At 40.9% G+C, this 14,706-nt stretch overlaps 1 protein-coding gene across 2 annotated transcripts in view; it reads left to right on the forward strand.

Moving 5' to 3' along the window:
* The first annotated feature begins 1,154 nt into the window (after positions 1 to 1,154).
* Positions 1,155 to 14,706, forward strand: part of GGT1 (gamma-glutamyltransferase 1) — a 102,029-nt gene continuing 88,477 nt past the window's right edge. For both annotated transcript variants that reach the window (XM_056530942.1, XM_056530959.1), the window contains exon 1: positions 1,155 to 1,410. The gene's annotated coding sequence lies outside the window, so the exon portion shown is untranslated. The remainder of the gene's footprint in view (positions 1,411 to 14,706) is intronic.

Consider the following 14,706-nt stretch of genomic DNA (forward strand, 5'->3'; position numbering starts at 1 on the left):
TATCACCTACATTTCTCCCGTGCCGCTGGGACAGAGGGACGTGTATCAGGATCTCAAGCACAGCTGCACTCACCTGACTGTGCACACTGTAGCCGGTAAGAGGCACTAAGTGCCTGAACTGTATAGCGATTGCCCTCTTGCATTCAGTCCCCGTGCCGTCGGGGTAGAGGGGGATCGTGGTTTCTGTGTTCAGTGGTTTTAATACAGTCACTATGTGGTGATAATCGTGGTGGTCATGGTGTGGAGGTATTATTCTCCCTTGTATACTGATATTATTGGTAATATTGGTCTCAGTATATAGGGTTTGGTCAGTAACAGTATGGTGGCAATATGTATGGTGATAATATTTCTTCTTTCTAATTGAATTAAATGGCTCTTGTTTTTCTTGTCCTGTGTTTTAAAATATTTTTTCATAGACGATGGGTGAGATAGCGGACGGGCTCTGTGAGCATAGTTGGGAGTAAGCCACAAGATATGGGGGGGGGGGGGGGCAGCCTTGAGCTGTGTAAGTGGCTCCAAAATTTCTGATGGCAGCCTTGCACACAATAAGTTGTAGTGTACAAATTCACGCATACGTTTTCCACCTTCATTATAATTATTTTCAGTTTCCAGTAAAACACTACAATGATCAGGTTGCAGTAACAATGTGCTATGTCATGTGACTAACAGTTGTAAGAAGCAGTGATACTTATTTTGACCTTTGGTATGTAATATGTCCAGGCAGCTATTGCTGGAATACTATAGTTGTTACATTAGAGTTTCTTAAAGGAAAATTGTCACCTTGATAAGCCACACTAAACCCAATACACTGAGTTATAGTGTGAGTGACCAGGAATCCAAAGAGGGGTCACTTACTAAAATCGGCGCTGTGGTTCCCAAAATATTGGCTGGCAAAGTTCCCCTTCTAAATTCAGGGAGTCGCGCGCAGGAGGTGGGGCCCCGCCGGCTGGCTGCCCCTGCTTTTTTCCTTCTTCCCAATCAGCCATTCCTTTAGTTAGCATATTCATATTCTGCAACTCCACGTCCTAGTGATGTGAGTCGCATGTCACGTGAGCACTGCACTCTGTCGGTAGAGCACACGCGCAGACAGTTTACATACAACTCTCACATAACTACAGCTCTCACATGACTTCAGCTCTCACATCATTGCTTACAGTAGTCATAGCTCAGGACATGAGAGCTGTATGTAAACTGCCGGCACATGTGCTCTACGGACAGAGTGCAGCGCTTTTGTGACATGCGACTCACGTCACTAGGATGTGGAGTCTCAGAATATGAATATGCTAACTAAGGGGACAGCTGATTAAGAAGACAGAAAGAAGCAGGGGTGGCCAGCCAGTGGTGCGACTCCCTGAATTCAGTAGGTGAACATCGCCAGCCAATATTTTAGGAACCACAGCACCAATTATAGTAAGTGACCCCTCTTTGGATTCCTAGTCACCCACACTATAAACCAGTGTATCGGGTTTAGTGTGGGTGATCAAGGTGACAATTTTCCTTTAAGACCAACATTAAGGGACTAGTGAGGAATTTTTCAGGGTAACTATATAAAAGATGCTAATTTTCAGTTGGGTTACTGGGTTTTTGCAATACCAGAAGCCACAGGAATTGATTTAACAAAATTAAACACAAAAAGTAGTTGGTTAAGGTTTATAAAGAAACAATGTCTATCATGGGAGGTAAGGGCCCCATAAACCTATTACCAAGGGGCCCAAACTATTTTCAATCCATCATTGGCTATCTCAGAGATTATTAGTGACTGAAATCTGATCTATTATACCCTGTCTATCATGACAGCCAAGAAGGCCTTTAAAAGACCCCTGTCTGCCATGACAACCGATTGGAACCCTAGGATTGCAACATTGGGCAGCCAAAAGAAAATTTGGAAAGGGACCAACATGCAGCTTAAATAACCTGCATCAGAGCTAGCCCCAATGTTGGACTCTAACTGTGGGTATGGAGTGGATGTAACTCCCAAACCCACATGGTATGTCCCCTGCATATTTACATATGAAATGGGATGCAACAACATTACCATACCAAATAATATTGATATAACTTAATATACATATACTATACAGAAGATACTCCTTATAGTTCACATTTTTGGGATACCTAGTATCCAATTCAAGTATCCAAAATGGCTCCCATTTCAAAATATGCTTCATCTAATTCCCATCACGGGGAGGTTTAAACGGGTACAGTCAGATCCAAGAACATTTAATATTTTGTTACTGTTGAAAATTAAAGACTTTTTCTAATATGCATTTTTGAATATTTAATAAAGAAACTGGCTTCTTAAAATCCCATCACGAGGGGTCCCCATATCTACATATCTACTGGGACCCTAACCAGTACTGCAGCAGCATCAGGCTTGTCCATGATTCATGGACAAGAGATGACTCATGGACAAGGATGCATGAGCAGACACACCAATCACCTCCCACAACCACAAGAGGATTTCTAACAATGTGAGCTAATGAGAAGAGGTTATCATAAATAAAGGTGATAGAGACATATAAATTAGATGTACATTATTATTTTTTGTGGGATCTGACAGGTACACTTTAAGCTCTTCAGGACATAGGGCGTATGGATACGCCCCGGAATTCTGAGTCCTTAAGGACCGAGGGCGTATCCATACGCCCGTGGGAATTCCGGTCCCCACCGCTAGCCGGTTGGGGACCGGAGCCGGATGCCTGCTGAAATCGTTCAGCAGGCATCCCGGCATATCGCCCAGGGGGGGGTCATTATGCCCCCCCATGTCGGCAATGGCCGCAGATCGCTGGACAATTCAGTCCAGCGATCTGCGGCGATTCCGGGTCAATCGGGTCTCCAGTGACCCGGTGACCCGGAATTACTGGCTGATCGGGGCCGTCTCTGACGGCTCCGAACAGCCATAGCCTGCAGGGGTGAGGTGGCACTGGTGCAACCTCACGATCGCCCTGATTCGTCGGCCGGATTACCGGCCGACCAATCAGGGCGCCTGCTGCGGGTGTCACTCCCGCAACCCGCTCCGCCCTCTCTTCCGGAGGACGTGAGCGGGTGCAGGACGTGCACCCCGGGTGCTGGGGACCCCGATCCCTGGCGTCAATGTTCGGATCGGGGCCCCAGGAGCAGCGGCGGCGACGACGAGGGACTGACCTGTGTGCCGGCAGCAGCAGGAGGTGAGTGACAGCCTCCTGCTGTTGCTTAGCAACAGCTCCCAGCATGCAAAAAGGGCATGCTGGGAGCTGTAGTTATGCAACAGCAGGAGGCAGACCACCACAACTCCCAGCATTCCCTTATGGGCATGCTGGGACTTATGGTTTTGCAACAGCTGGAGGCACATTTTTTCAATGGAAAAGTGTACCTTCAGCTGTTGTATAACTACAACTCCCAGCTTGCACAAACAGCTAAAGTGCATGCTGGGAGTTGTAGTGGTGCATCTGCTGGTTGCATAACTACAACTCCCAGGCTGGTGACTGCTGAGAGTTGTAGTTTTGCAACAGCTGAAGGCACACTGGTTGTGAAACACTGGGTTAGGTCACAAACTCAGTGATACATAACCAGTGTGCCTACAGCTGTTGCAAAACTAAAACTCTCGGCATGTACAGTCTGTCAGCGCATGCTGGGAGTTGCAGTTTTGCAACAGCTGGATGTTACCCCCCCCCCCCCAATGTGAATGTACAGGGTACACTCACATGGGCGGAGGTTTACAGCAAGTATCTGGCTGCAAGTTTGAGCTGCGGCAAATTTTCTGCCGCAGCTCAAACTGCCAGCGAGAAACTACTGTGAACCCCCGCCCGTGCGACTGTACCCTACAAACACTACACTACACTAACAAAAAATAAAATAAAAAGTAAAAAACACTACATATACACATACCCCTACACAGCCCCCCTCCCCTCCCCAATAAAAATGAAAGCGTCTGGTACGCCACTGTTTCCAAAACGGAGCCTCCAGCTGTTGCAAAACAACAACTCCCAGTATTGTCGGACAGCCGTTGACTGTCCAGGCATGCTGGGAGTTTTGCAACAACTGGAGGCACCCTGTTTGGGAATCACTGGCATAGAATTCCCCTATGTCCACCCCTATGCAAGTCCCTAATTTAGGCCTCAAATGCGCATGGCGCTCTCACTTTGGAGCCCTGTCGTATTTCAAGGCAACAGTTTAGGGTCACATATGGGGTATCGCCGTACTTGGGAGAAATTGTGTTACAAATTTTGGGGGGTATTTTCTGCTTTTGCCCTTTTTAAAAATGTAAAATTTTTGGGAGAACAAGCATTTTAGGTAAAAAAAAAAGTCGTGAAACACCTGTGGGGTATAAAGGTTCACTTAACCCCTTGTCACCTTCCCTGATGGGTCTAGTTTCCAAAATGGTATGCCATGTGTTTTTTTTTTTTTTTGCTGTCGTGGCACCATAGGGGCTTCCTAAATGCGGCATGCCCCCAGAGCAAAATTTGCTTTCAAAAAGCCAAATGTGACTCCTTCTCTTCTGAGACCTATAGTGCACCAGCAGAGCACTTTTCACTCCCATATGGCATGTTTTCTGAATCGGGAGAAATTGGGCTTCAAATTTTTAGGGGTATTTTCTGCTATTACCCTTTTTAAAAATGTAAAATTTTGGGGAAAACAAGCATTTTAGGTAAACATTTTTTTTTTTTTTTTTACATTTGCAAAAGTCGTGAAACACCTGTGAGGTATAACTCACTTTATCCCATGTTACATACCCCGAGGGGTCTATTTTCCAAAATGGTATGCCATGTGTTTTTTTTTTTGCTGTTCTGGCACCATAAGGGCTTCCTAAATGCAACATGCCCCCCAAAAACCATTTCAGAAAAACGTACTCTCCAAAATCCCCTTTTCGCTTCTGAGCCCTCTACTGCGCCCGCCGAACACTTTACATAGACATATGACATATGTGCTTACTCGAGAGAAATTGGGCTACAAATACAAGTAAAAATTTTCTCCTTTTACCCCTTGTAAAAATTCAAAAATTGGGTCTACAAGAACATGTGAGTGTAAAAAATGAAGATTTTGAATTTTCTCCTTCACTTTGCTGCTATTCCTGTGAAACACCTAAAGGGTTAAAACGCTGACTGAACGTCATTTTGAATACTTTGGGGGGGGTGTAGTTTTTATAATGGGGTCATTTATGGGGTATTTCTAATATGAAGACCCTTCAAATCCACTTCAAACCTGAACTGGTCCCTGAAAAATATCGAGAAAATTTTGCGAAAAATTGGAAAATTGCTGCTGAACTTTGAAGCCCTCTGGTGTCTTCCAAAAGTAAAAACATGTCAATTTTATGATGCAAACATAAAGTAGACATATTGTATATGTGAACAAAAAAAAATGTATTTGTAATATCCATTTTCCTTACAAGCAGAAAGCTTCAAAGTTAGAAAAATGCTAAATTTTCAAATTTTTCATCAAATTTACGGATTTTTCACCAAGTAATGATGCAAGTATCGACAAAAATTTACCACTATGTTAAAGTAGAATATGTCACGAAAAAACAATCTCGGAATCAGAATGATAACTAAAAGCATCTTAGAGTTATTAATGTTTAAAGTGACAGTGGTCAGATGTGCAAAAAACGCTCCAGTCCTTAAGGCCAAAATGGGCTTAGTCCTGAAGGGGTTAAAAACACTTTCTAGGCAAAAAAATAGGAAAGAAAAGGTTAGGTAATGTTATGGCAATCTAAACAAACAAGGGAAGGTTTTATGCTCTCTCGTTCACCTTTATATATAACAGAGAGCTTTAGGATACTTTGCTCATTCTAGCATCAGCTCTAGTTAATTTGGTTGCCAGGCATAACTGATTAAATCTTTTTAGATATGGAGTTGTACTTGAAGAAAACAGTACCTGTCATATCCCACAAAACAAGAAAAAAAAAAAGTTATGTTTCTCAGTACCTAATCCTGATCATGTACTTATAATTTCTGTGCCTATCAACTATATTTCTCTCACAAATACCCCTTGCTCACTTGGTTTTAATCTTCTCTTGTGGAGGGGGCGTGCCTGTCTCTTACCCTCACATGACTCATCTTCCTTCCTCTGAGTCACTGGAAAGCAAACCTGGGAAGTCATCTGGCCATGTGTGTCAGACTCCTGAATGGTAGAGCAGCTATTTTAACACTGTTTTTTAAAAGCACAAACATAGCTGAGAACTTGCAGTATCACACATAATCGGCTGCAACAGTATCACACATAATATACTTAAATAAAACTGTAGTAAAGTCAGTATCACACATACTAGGCTGCAGGCAGTTTCTTACATATTATGCTTAGATATTCTGCTGAGAAATGTACCTTTATTTTTCCATTAGTTGCTGCTCTGAGCTGCCGGAAAAGCTGAGCATGTCACATAGTTAGGGAAGCAGTGAATATAGATGAGAGAGGTGTGTAGGGCCTCAGCCAATCAGGCACAATCACACACTAAAGAGCCGTGTGTCGGTGCCTGCACAGCACAGATCTCCAATACTGGATATCGGCTTGCCTTCAGCCACTATCCAAAGTGCTGTAAAATACAGAGTCGTTGGTGAGGAGGAAGATCGATGACCCCTAGTGGTGACAATTTTTTTTATATTTTTTTAAGGAAAATGTACTCTTTTTTTTTTTTTTATAACTAATATTTAAAAAAAAGTCCTGTTATCATTTAGTTAGCACAATGTAAAAAGTATTTTTTTATAATGACAGTACCTCTTTAACTTGTAAAATGTTCTACTAGTTATCTATGGTGGAATTTACTAATAGACAAACTCACTTTATCTTTATTACTTTATAACAGCTAATTAATTTTTATGTGATATGTTTCCTTATTTTGTCACATAAATTTCTTAGTAGAGGAGCCATACAATGTCATTTATGCCAATAAAGGGAAAGAGATAGTGTACCTTTTGTAGGATTACATAGTTTCATAGTTCGTAGTTCATCCTAGCAACCCACAATGAGAATATACACTAGATCACATGCCAGACCATAAATAAAAACACAAATTAACAATAGTAAAGGTCAGAATAAACAAAGTAACACTAGTAAAGGATAAACACAGAATTCATTTATTCATTAGAAATATATATCAAAACAACAAAATTGGAGTCCACTAGAATAAAAAGGCGGGGGCACTGGGTGCTGGAATAAATCGGTAAATACACAGGTGACACTGCATGACATTAAAGGGGTAGTTCAACCCTAGACAGCTGATCGCGGGGGTCCTGCCCCTGTGGAACCTGCGATCTCTCATCGAGCGCCTAGTCATCTGCAGCACAAAGCCGAAGTTTATCTGTGCCTGATGACTCACAATACAGACCCATTTAAACAGGGGCTCATACAGTGTCATTGGTGTTGTAGACTTCATAGTTTCTCACCAATTACTCAATTTCCTCTGACAAACATAGGAATGTGCAACCAAAAATCTTTCTGAGAAATGTAGAGTATAACTGCTGGTTGTCACATGCATGGTCAAACATCCTGTACAAATTGCTATAACGTGCACTCTTCATAACATATTGCAATTCTAATTAAAATAAAATTGTTAACCTTCTTCAGAGCTTGTTTACACAGATACCTGAGGCTACAAGAATGCCCTGAAATTAGATAAACTGCAAAATTAAAAGGAGAGAGATTAACAGAGTTAAGCCCCTTAAAGGTGTTCTCCTTCCCTAGACATCTTATCCCTTATCCAAAGGATAGAGGATAAGATGTCTGATCATGGGGGTCCTGCCGCTGGAGACCCCCATGATCTCGACTATGGCACCCCAGACATCCGTAGCACGAAGGCTTGTGATGTCATGGCCACACCCTTTGTGACATCATGACCACGCCCCCTCAATGCAAGTCTATGGGAGTGGCATGACAGCCGTAATGCCCCCTCCCATAGACTTGCATTGAGGGGCGTGGCCGTGACATCACAAGCGGGGCATGGCTGTGATGTCAGGAGCCTCCGGCGCTGCACCCAACGCTCTAAAGGAACGCCGTGTGCAGCAGGTGGATCGCGAGGGTATCCAGCGGCAGGACCCCCACGATCAGACATCTTATCCCCTATCCTTTGGATAAAGGATAAGATATCTAAAGGCAGAGTACCCCTTTGAGAGTTGTCCTACTAACAGGAGAAGTGATAAGTATGTGATCATTTGGGGGTTTGACTGCCAGGACCCACACTGATCAAGAGGACAGCTATGCTCAAGTGACCTTGTGAATGGAGCTGTAGTGAACTTACACGACCTCCATTCACTTATGAATGTAATGTTATGTGCTATACCATGATTAAGGATCAGTAACATGCTAAAACGCGTTGGAGCTTCATTGTGTTTTTTTATCTTCATGCACTTGCTTTTCACATTTTTGGATTTTATGTTTCGTAGCTGGAGATGTTTTTTTTTCTAGCACTCCATTCACTGTCCTTGGGACTGACAGTGATAGCCAAGTGCAACCTCTATCAGTCCCACAACAGTGAATGAAACTACGAACTCAGAGAGTTCACACTACATATCTTGAATGCTGGAGATAAGATGTAATTAACCTTTCAAGAAAGACAAAGGACTTTAGCCCAAAACAGAATTCACTTTATATAACTAGAACGGCAGACTGAAAATGTAAACACAGAACTATTTTCTAAGTGAATATTAGGTTGGGTTTTGGGTGGCTTGTTGATGATTAGGAAACATTTATCATGCAATGAAAGCCGAATTTTTGTCCCAAAGTAGACCATAATGAAATTGGTTTCAACAATTTTTACAATTGGACAGAATTGTGATGCAGGTCGGCAGATTTCTGGTGCTTATAATCTAAGGATAGGACAGATTCATTACGTAATGTCCACCGGAATAATGAAAATGTCTGCAACACGGACAGAAGAGATGGTGCAAGGACAGACATCATCACCTCAGTGTTTTGTTTTGCACTAGAGTACACTACAAACAATGCTTTTTTTGTGTGAATATTTTGGAGTTAGTGTTTTTTCTCCATTAATGCAGGATGCAGCATAGATTCTGTATGGTAGTTTAGGCATTTATACCATAGGCTTCTCTATTGCCCTTTAAAATACCAGAAAAAATGTGAGTTATAAATGTGTTGAATGGAAAAGAAATAGCCATAAGATGCAAAAAATGCACATTAGATAAAAAGCACTCTGTATTAGATAAAAATGAGACCATGTGAAGGAGGCCTTATTTCTTATTGTTGGCTGTGATAACAAATCTAAACAAGTTTGTATGTTGTTGGTATGTTCATTACCTTTGTATGTGTATTTAACAGTGGTCAATATAAGGGTATGTTAAAAAGACAGATATGGCTCTAAATGTAGTTATTTATCAGTCTTAGCTTCATAGTACAGGAACCATCTACTTCCTGCAGATAGGACCATAGTCAGTGGGTGTAAACAGCTGTTGTTGTCCCAAAAAAGCTCACATAGATGGGGCCGAAAATCCTTCTTCATTGTCAAAGATAAGGATTGGTCAAAGTTCCACACAGATTAAATACTCTGCCAGATCACAAAGAACTGAGTAGCTATTATCAAATCTTATGTATGTCCTGTCGTGAATAAAATTAAAGAGGACCTGTGGCTCTTTTGACCTCTTTTGACACGTCGGTTTTAGGAACTACTTGTATTACCATGAAAAACAATTCTATGTTGTGCTATTCCCCCCCCCCCCCCCCAATATATATGATTAAATAGCCAACTGTCAGTAACCAGCCGGGATCATGTCCCTACACTGTCTTAGACTATTCAGTCAAATCTGACAGTGCCTAATAGTGTAGTGACAACCCCCTCCCCCCCCCCCAAATAGTATCGCCTGTTTAGTCATACATTTGTAGATGGGTGCTATATGGCAGTTTTATCCCATTTTGCAGTCAAAACAGTGTTTGCTAATATTGCTAGTTACACAACCAAAGACTGGAGGGTACATTTGCCTTGGGATTCTAGTTAGGTCCCTGCCTCACTGTCAATGACTTACTGAACTGGCTGTTGATTTTTTATGTGGTCTTTGTTACTCTGTCAGTATCTTTCATAATGAATTACCTATAAACATTCTCAATGTTAAGGAATAACCTACTTTGGAATGTCAATAAGGGAAGTAGATAATATATATCTCTGAAATATTATCATCTCGGTTGAGGTGGAAAACTACATTGTATTGCAAATACATGAGCATTATTTTTCAACTAATGTCATAAAATTAACCTATATAACAAATAGAAAAAAGCAAATACCTCATGTACAATTAGCACACCCAGGTGTCAACATAACATAACAATAACTTATAGTGTACAAATTTATAATCCAGTGTTTAAAAACACTTAAAAAGCCCAATCACTTGTTGGGCAACCCTAACACTAGGGGGGGCTAAAAGAAAACCCTCAAGTGGTCCCTTGGTTGAACTTGATCCTTGGTTGAACGTGTTTTTCTCTATCTCCATATAGATTGGCTAATGTTTTTTTGACTGTATCATTCTGATCCCATAAGAAGCACGGGATCTTGCCTATATGATCTAGGGCTGAATGAGACAGTATGGGAAAAATATTCACAATGACGACTAATGGAAGACAATCCACCTATAGTCCCCTTAAGGCTTTCATGGACAAAGGCTGACAGAGCGGATTTGGTGGAATTTTTTTTAGGCAGCTTCTTGCATGGAAACTTCATTGCAACATGAGGCTTTTGGATCAGACACTTGGACCCTTCAATTGGATATTAGGATCTTAAATTGTTACATCTGGGCTAACTTTGCAGCCCTGGGATCCTCATTGACCCCAATTGGAGACTATTTTCCAAGGATTGTTGGTCCCAACTACTGAAATTATGAAATCTCTGTATGGCCTCTTTGGTAATTTTTGAAGGACTATGGGGGAGATTTATCAAAACCTGTGCAAAGGAAAAGTTGTCCAGTTGCTCATAGCAACCAATCAGCTCGCTTCTTTAATTTTTAACAAGGCCTCTGCAAAATATAATAAGCGATCTGATTGGTTGCTATGGGTAACTCGGAAACTTTTCCTCTGGACAGGTCTTGATAAGGCTAAGTTTCCACTTTGGTTTATTTCTGGCAGTTTTTGGAATACTGCCACTGCAGTTTTTGAGCCAAAGTCAGAAGTGGATCCATAAGGGAGGAGAAGTATAACTCCTTCCTTTATATGTCCTTTTCCTTTTGAATACACTTCTGGCTTTGGCTCAAAAACTGCAGAGGCAGTATTCCAAAAAGTGCCAGAAAAAAAAAAAGTGGCCTAAATCTCCCCCTATGTGCCTTTATCAGACTGTGGCACTGCAATGTTTCTTGACTACAGCCAATGGACTTAGACTTAAATTATACTGATCTTTTGTAATTGGTGGATGTGATGCAAGGCATGATCCTACACAACATCAGATATTGTAGTTTATCCTCCTTCAGTTGATGTTTCAGCCTTGTATTAGCTTTTTTGCACAATACATAATAGGGATCATTTTGTGTAACAGGTGCCAAATTTCCACTTTGTGGTCGTAGGTAGAATATATAGGATGTTGCTATAAAATTATTATTCTATTGGTGTAGGGACTAAATATTCCTTGAAGGACATTGTAAATATATACATGTATTCTATTTTCACGATATGTTATTGCAGCATTATTGAGTGCTAAAGTTATTATTCATATACTGCATAATCTTCAATATTTATATTTTTAATATAAAGAAATATAGCAGGGGCATGCTATATTCCACCACATTTGAATGTGAACTATCATGTTTTGGTTATACGTTTGGACATGATATTTATGTTTATATATTATTTGATGCCCTATATTATCTGATCTTTTCAGGGTTTGGATGCATATGGGGTTCACTACTAAGCTATTTATTTATACATGTTTTTCTTTATAGCATAGTACACACATTTGGCACTACACATTTTTTTTTCTTGCAAATATACACACTTTATCCAACATAGGCACCATCACCCAGTTGGGGAGCAGCCATTTAGGGTAGATTGTCCAAGTCGATAGGCACAGTGGTTGAGGTGAGATCCAAGTTTGACTATGCCCTACCCCAGATATGACAATGCCTTTCTTCTAAGCACAGACAGAAGTACAGTGAAAGGTGACACTTGTATATAAATAACACTGGATCCACCACCATACAAAGAAGAGATCAGCATCCACTTCTTGTAGAATGACCTCTAAATAGGTTACAGAGAATTCCCAGTAGAGTCAATTCATGTCTATGTTGTCTATGGTCCATGGGTCCTGCTGCAAAGCATATAACATATCATATACAGTCATGGCTGTAAATGTTTGCAATCTTGTTCTAGAAAATAAGTATTTATCACAGAAAAGGATTGTAGTAACACATGTTTTGCTATACACATGTTTATTCCCTTTGTGTGTATTGGAACTAAACCAAAAAAGGGAGAGAGAAAAAAATGCACCAAATTGGACATAATGTCCCACCAAACTCCAAAAATGGTCTGGACAAAATTATTGGCACCCTTTCAAAATTGTGGAAAAATAAGATTGTTTCAAACACGTGATGCTCCTTTAAACTCACCTGAGGCAAGTAACAGGTGTGGGCAATATAAAATCATACCAGAAAGCAGATAAAAAGGAGAGAAGTTCACTTAGTCTTTGCATTGTGTGTCTGTGTGTGCTACACTAAGCATGGACAACAGAAAGAGGAGAAGAGAACTGTCTGAGGACTTGAGAACCAAAATTGTGGAGAAATGTCAACAATCTCAAGGTTACAAGTCCATCTCCACAGATCTAGATTTGCCTTTGTCCACAGTGTCCAAAATTATCAAGAAGTTTGCAACCCATGGCACTGTAGCTAATCTCCCTGGGAGTGGACGGAAGAGAGAAATTGATGAAAGGTGTCAACGCAGGATAGTCCGGATGGTGGATAAGCAGCCCCAAACACGTTCCAAAGATATTTAGGCTGTCCTGCAGGCTCAGGGAGCGTCAGTGCAAACTATCCATCGACATTTAAATGAAATTAAATGCTATAGCAGGAGACCCAGGAGGACCCCACTGCTGACACAGAGACATAAAAAGCAAGACTACAATTTGCCAAAATGAACTTGAGTAAGCCAAAATCCTTCTTGGAAAACATCTTGTGGACAGATGAGACCAAGATAGAGCTTTTTGGTAAAGCACATCATTCTACTGTTTACTGAAAATGGAATGAGGCTTACAAAGAAAAGATCACAGTACCTACAGTGAAATATGGTGGAGGTTCAATGATGTTTTGCAAGGCATCATGAAATCTGAGGATTACCAACAGATTTTGGGTCGCACTGTACAGCCCAGTGTCAGAAAGCTGGGTTTGCGTCTGAGATCTTGGGTCTTCCAGCAGGACAATGACCCCAAACATATGTCAAAAAGCACCCAGAAATGGATGACAACAAAGTGCTGGAGAGTTCTGAAGTGGCCAGCAATAAGTCCAGATCTAAATTCTATTGAACACCTGAAGAGAGAACTTAAAATTGCTGTTGGGAAAAGGCGCCCTTCCAATAAGAGAGACCTGGAGCAGTTTGTAAAGGAAGAGTGGTCCAACATTCCGGCTGAGAGGTGTAAGAAGCTTATTGATGATTATAGGAAGCGACTGATTTCAGTTATTTTTTTCCAAAGAGTGTGCAACAAATATTAAATTAAGAGTGCCAATAATTTTGTCCAGCCCATTTCTGGAGTTTGGTGTGACATTATGTCCAATTTGCTTTTTATCCTCCTTTTTTGGTTTAGTTTGAATAACACAAAGGAAATAAACATGTGTATAGCAAAACGCGTGTTACTGCAATCCTTTTTTGGGGAGAAATACTTCATTTTCTAGAAAAAAATTCACGGGTGCCAACATTTATGGCCATGACTGTAATGCTGTTAAAAACAGCTCAGGCAAGGTGGCAGCCCCCATAATAATATACAAAAAATGCAATCAGAAAATAAAAACAGATTAATTGGGAAAAATATATAGGTGATACATTCCCTTTAAGATTTTTTCTTAGAATGTCCGCCTAATATATGAAGTGCTGGTAGTCAAACATACACAGTAGCACAGACCCATTGCTTAGATACCTTTATATATGGGAAATGAAATGTTTCTTGCTAATCATAATAATAATAATACTCCTGGACACAGGAGCATTTTTATATGATTCCAGTTGAAAACCATCATATTTGATCTAACAGAGTACATTTATATGTAATGTTAGTCAATGTGTTTTTTGCTTGTTTCTAGAACTTGCAGAAAATCCTGCAGACTGAAAAAAACATTTCTCTAATGTTAAGGCTAGGTTCAGACTACGGAATCTCCGGGCAGAAAATTTCCGCCCGGAAATTCCGAGTGCGGCCAGCGCTGACTGAATCAGTCGGCGCTAGGACCGCGTGGACACTGCAGTCTCCAATAGACTGCAATGTGTTCCGCGCGAATTTCCACCTGAAGAAAGAGCAACGCCATTCTTCAGGCGGAAATTTCCAAGCGGATTTTCCGTTTACAAATTCCGCTTCACAAATTCCGAAGTGTGAATTTGTGAACGGAAACCCATTCACTACACTATACATTTTAGCAAGTGGAATTTCCACCTGCAATTTCAAAGCGGAATTGCAGGCGGAAATTCCGTAGTCTTAACCTAGCCTAACTTTTATCATTGATTTCTAGGTTTAGTGCTTTTTCACCTTGTTATATTTTTGTAAAACTCATTAATTTCAGGCTGCAGAATGAATAGACTGATATTTAGCCAACCAGAATCTTAATGGACTTT

The sequence above is a fragment of the Hyla sarda genome, chromosome 1 (genome assembly GCF_029499605.1).
Source record: "Hyla sarda isolate aHylSar1 chromosome 1, aHylSar1.hap1, whole genome shotgun sequence".
NCBI lineage: Eukaryota > Metazoa > Chordata > Amphibia > Anura > Hylidae > Hyla > Hyla sarda.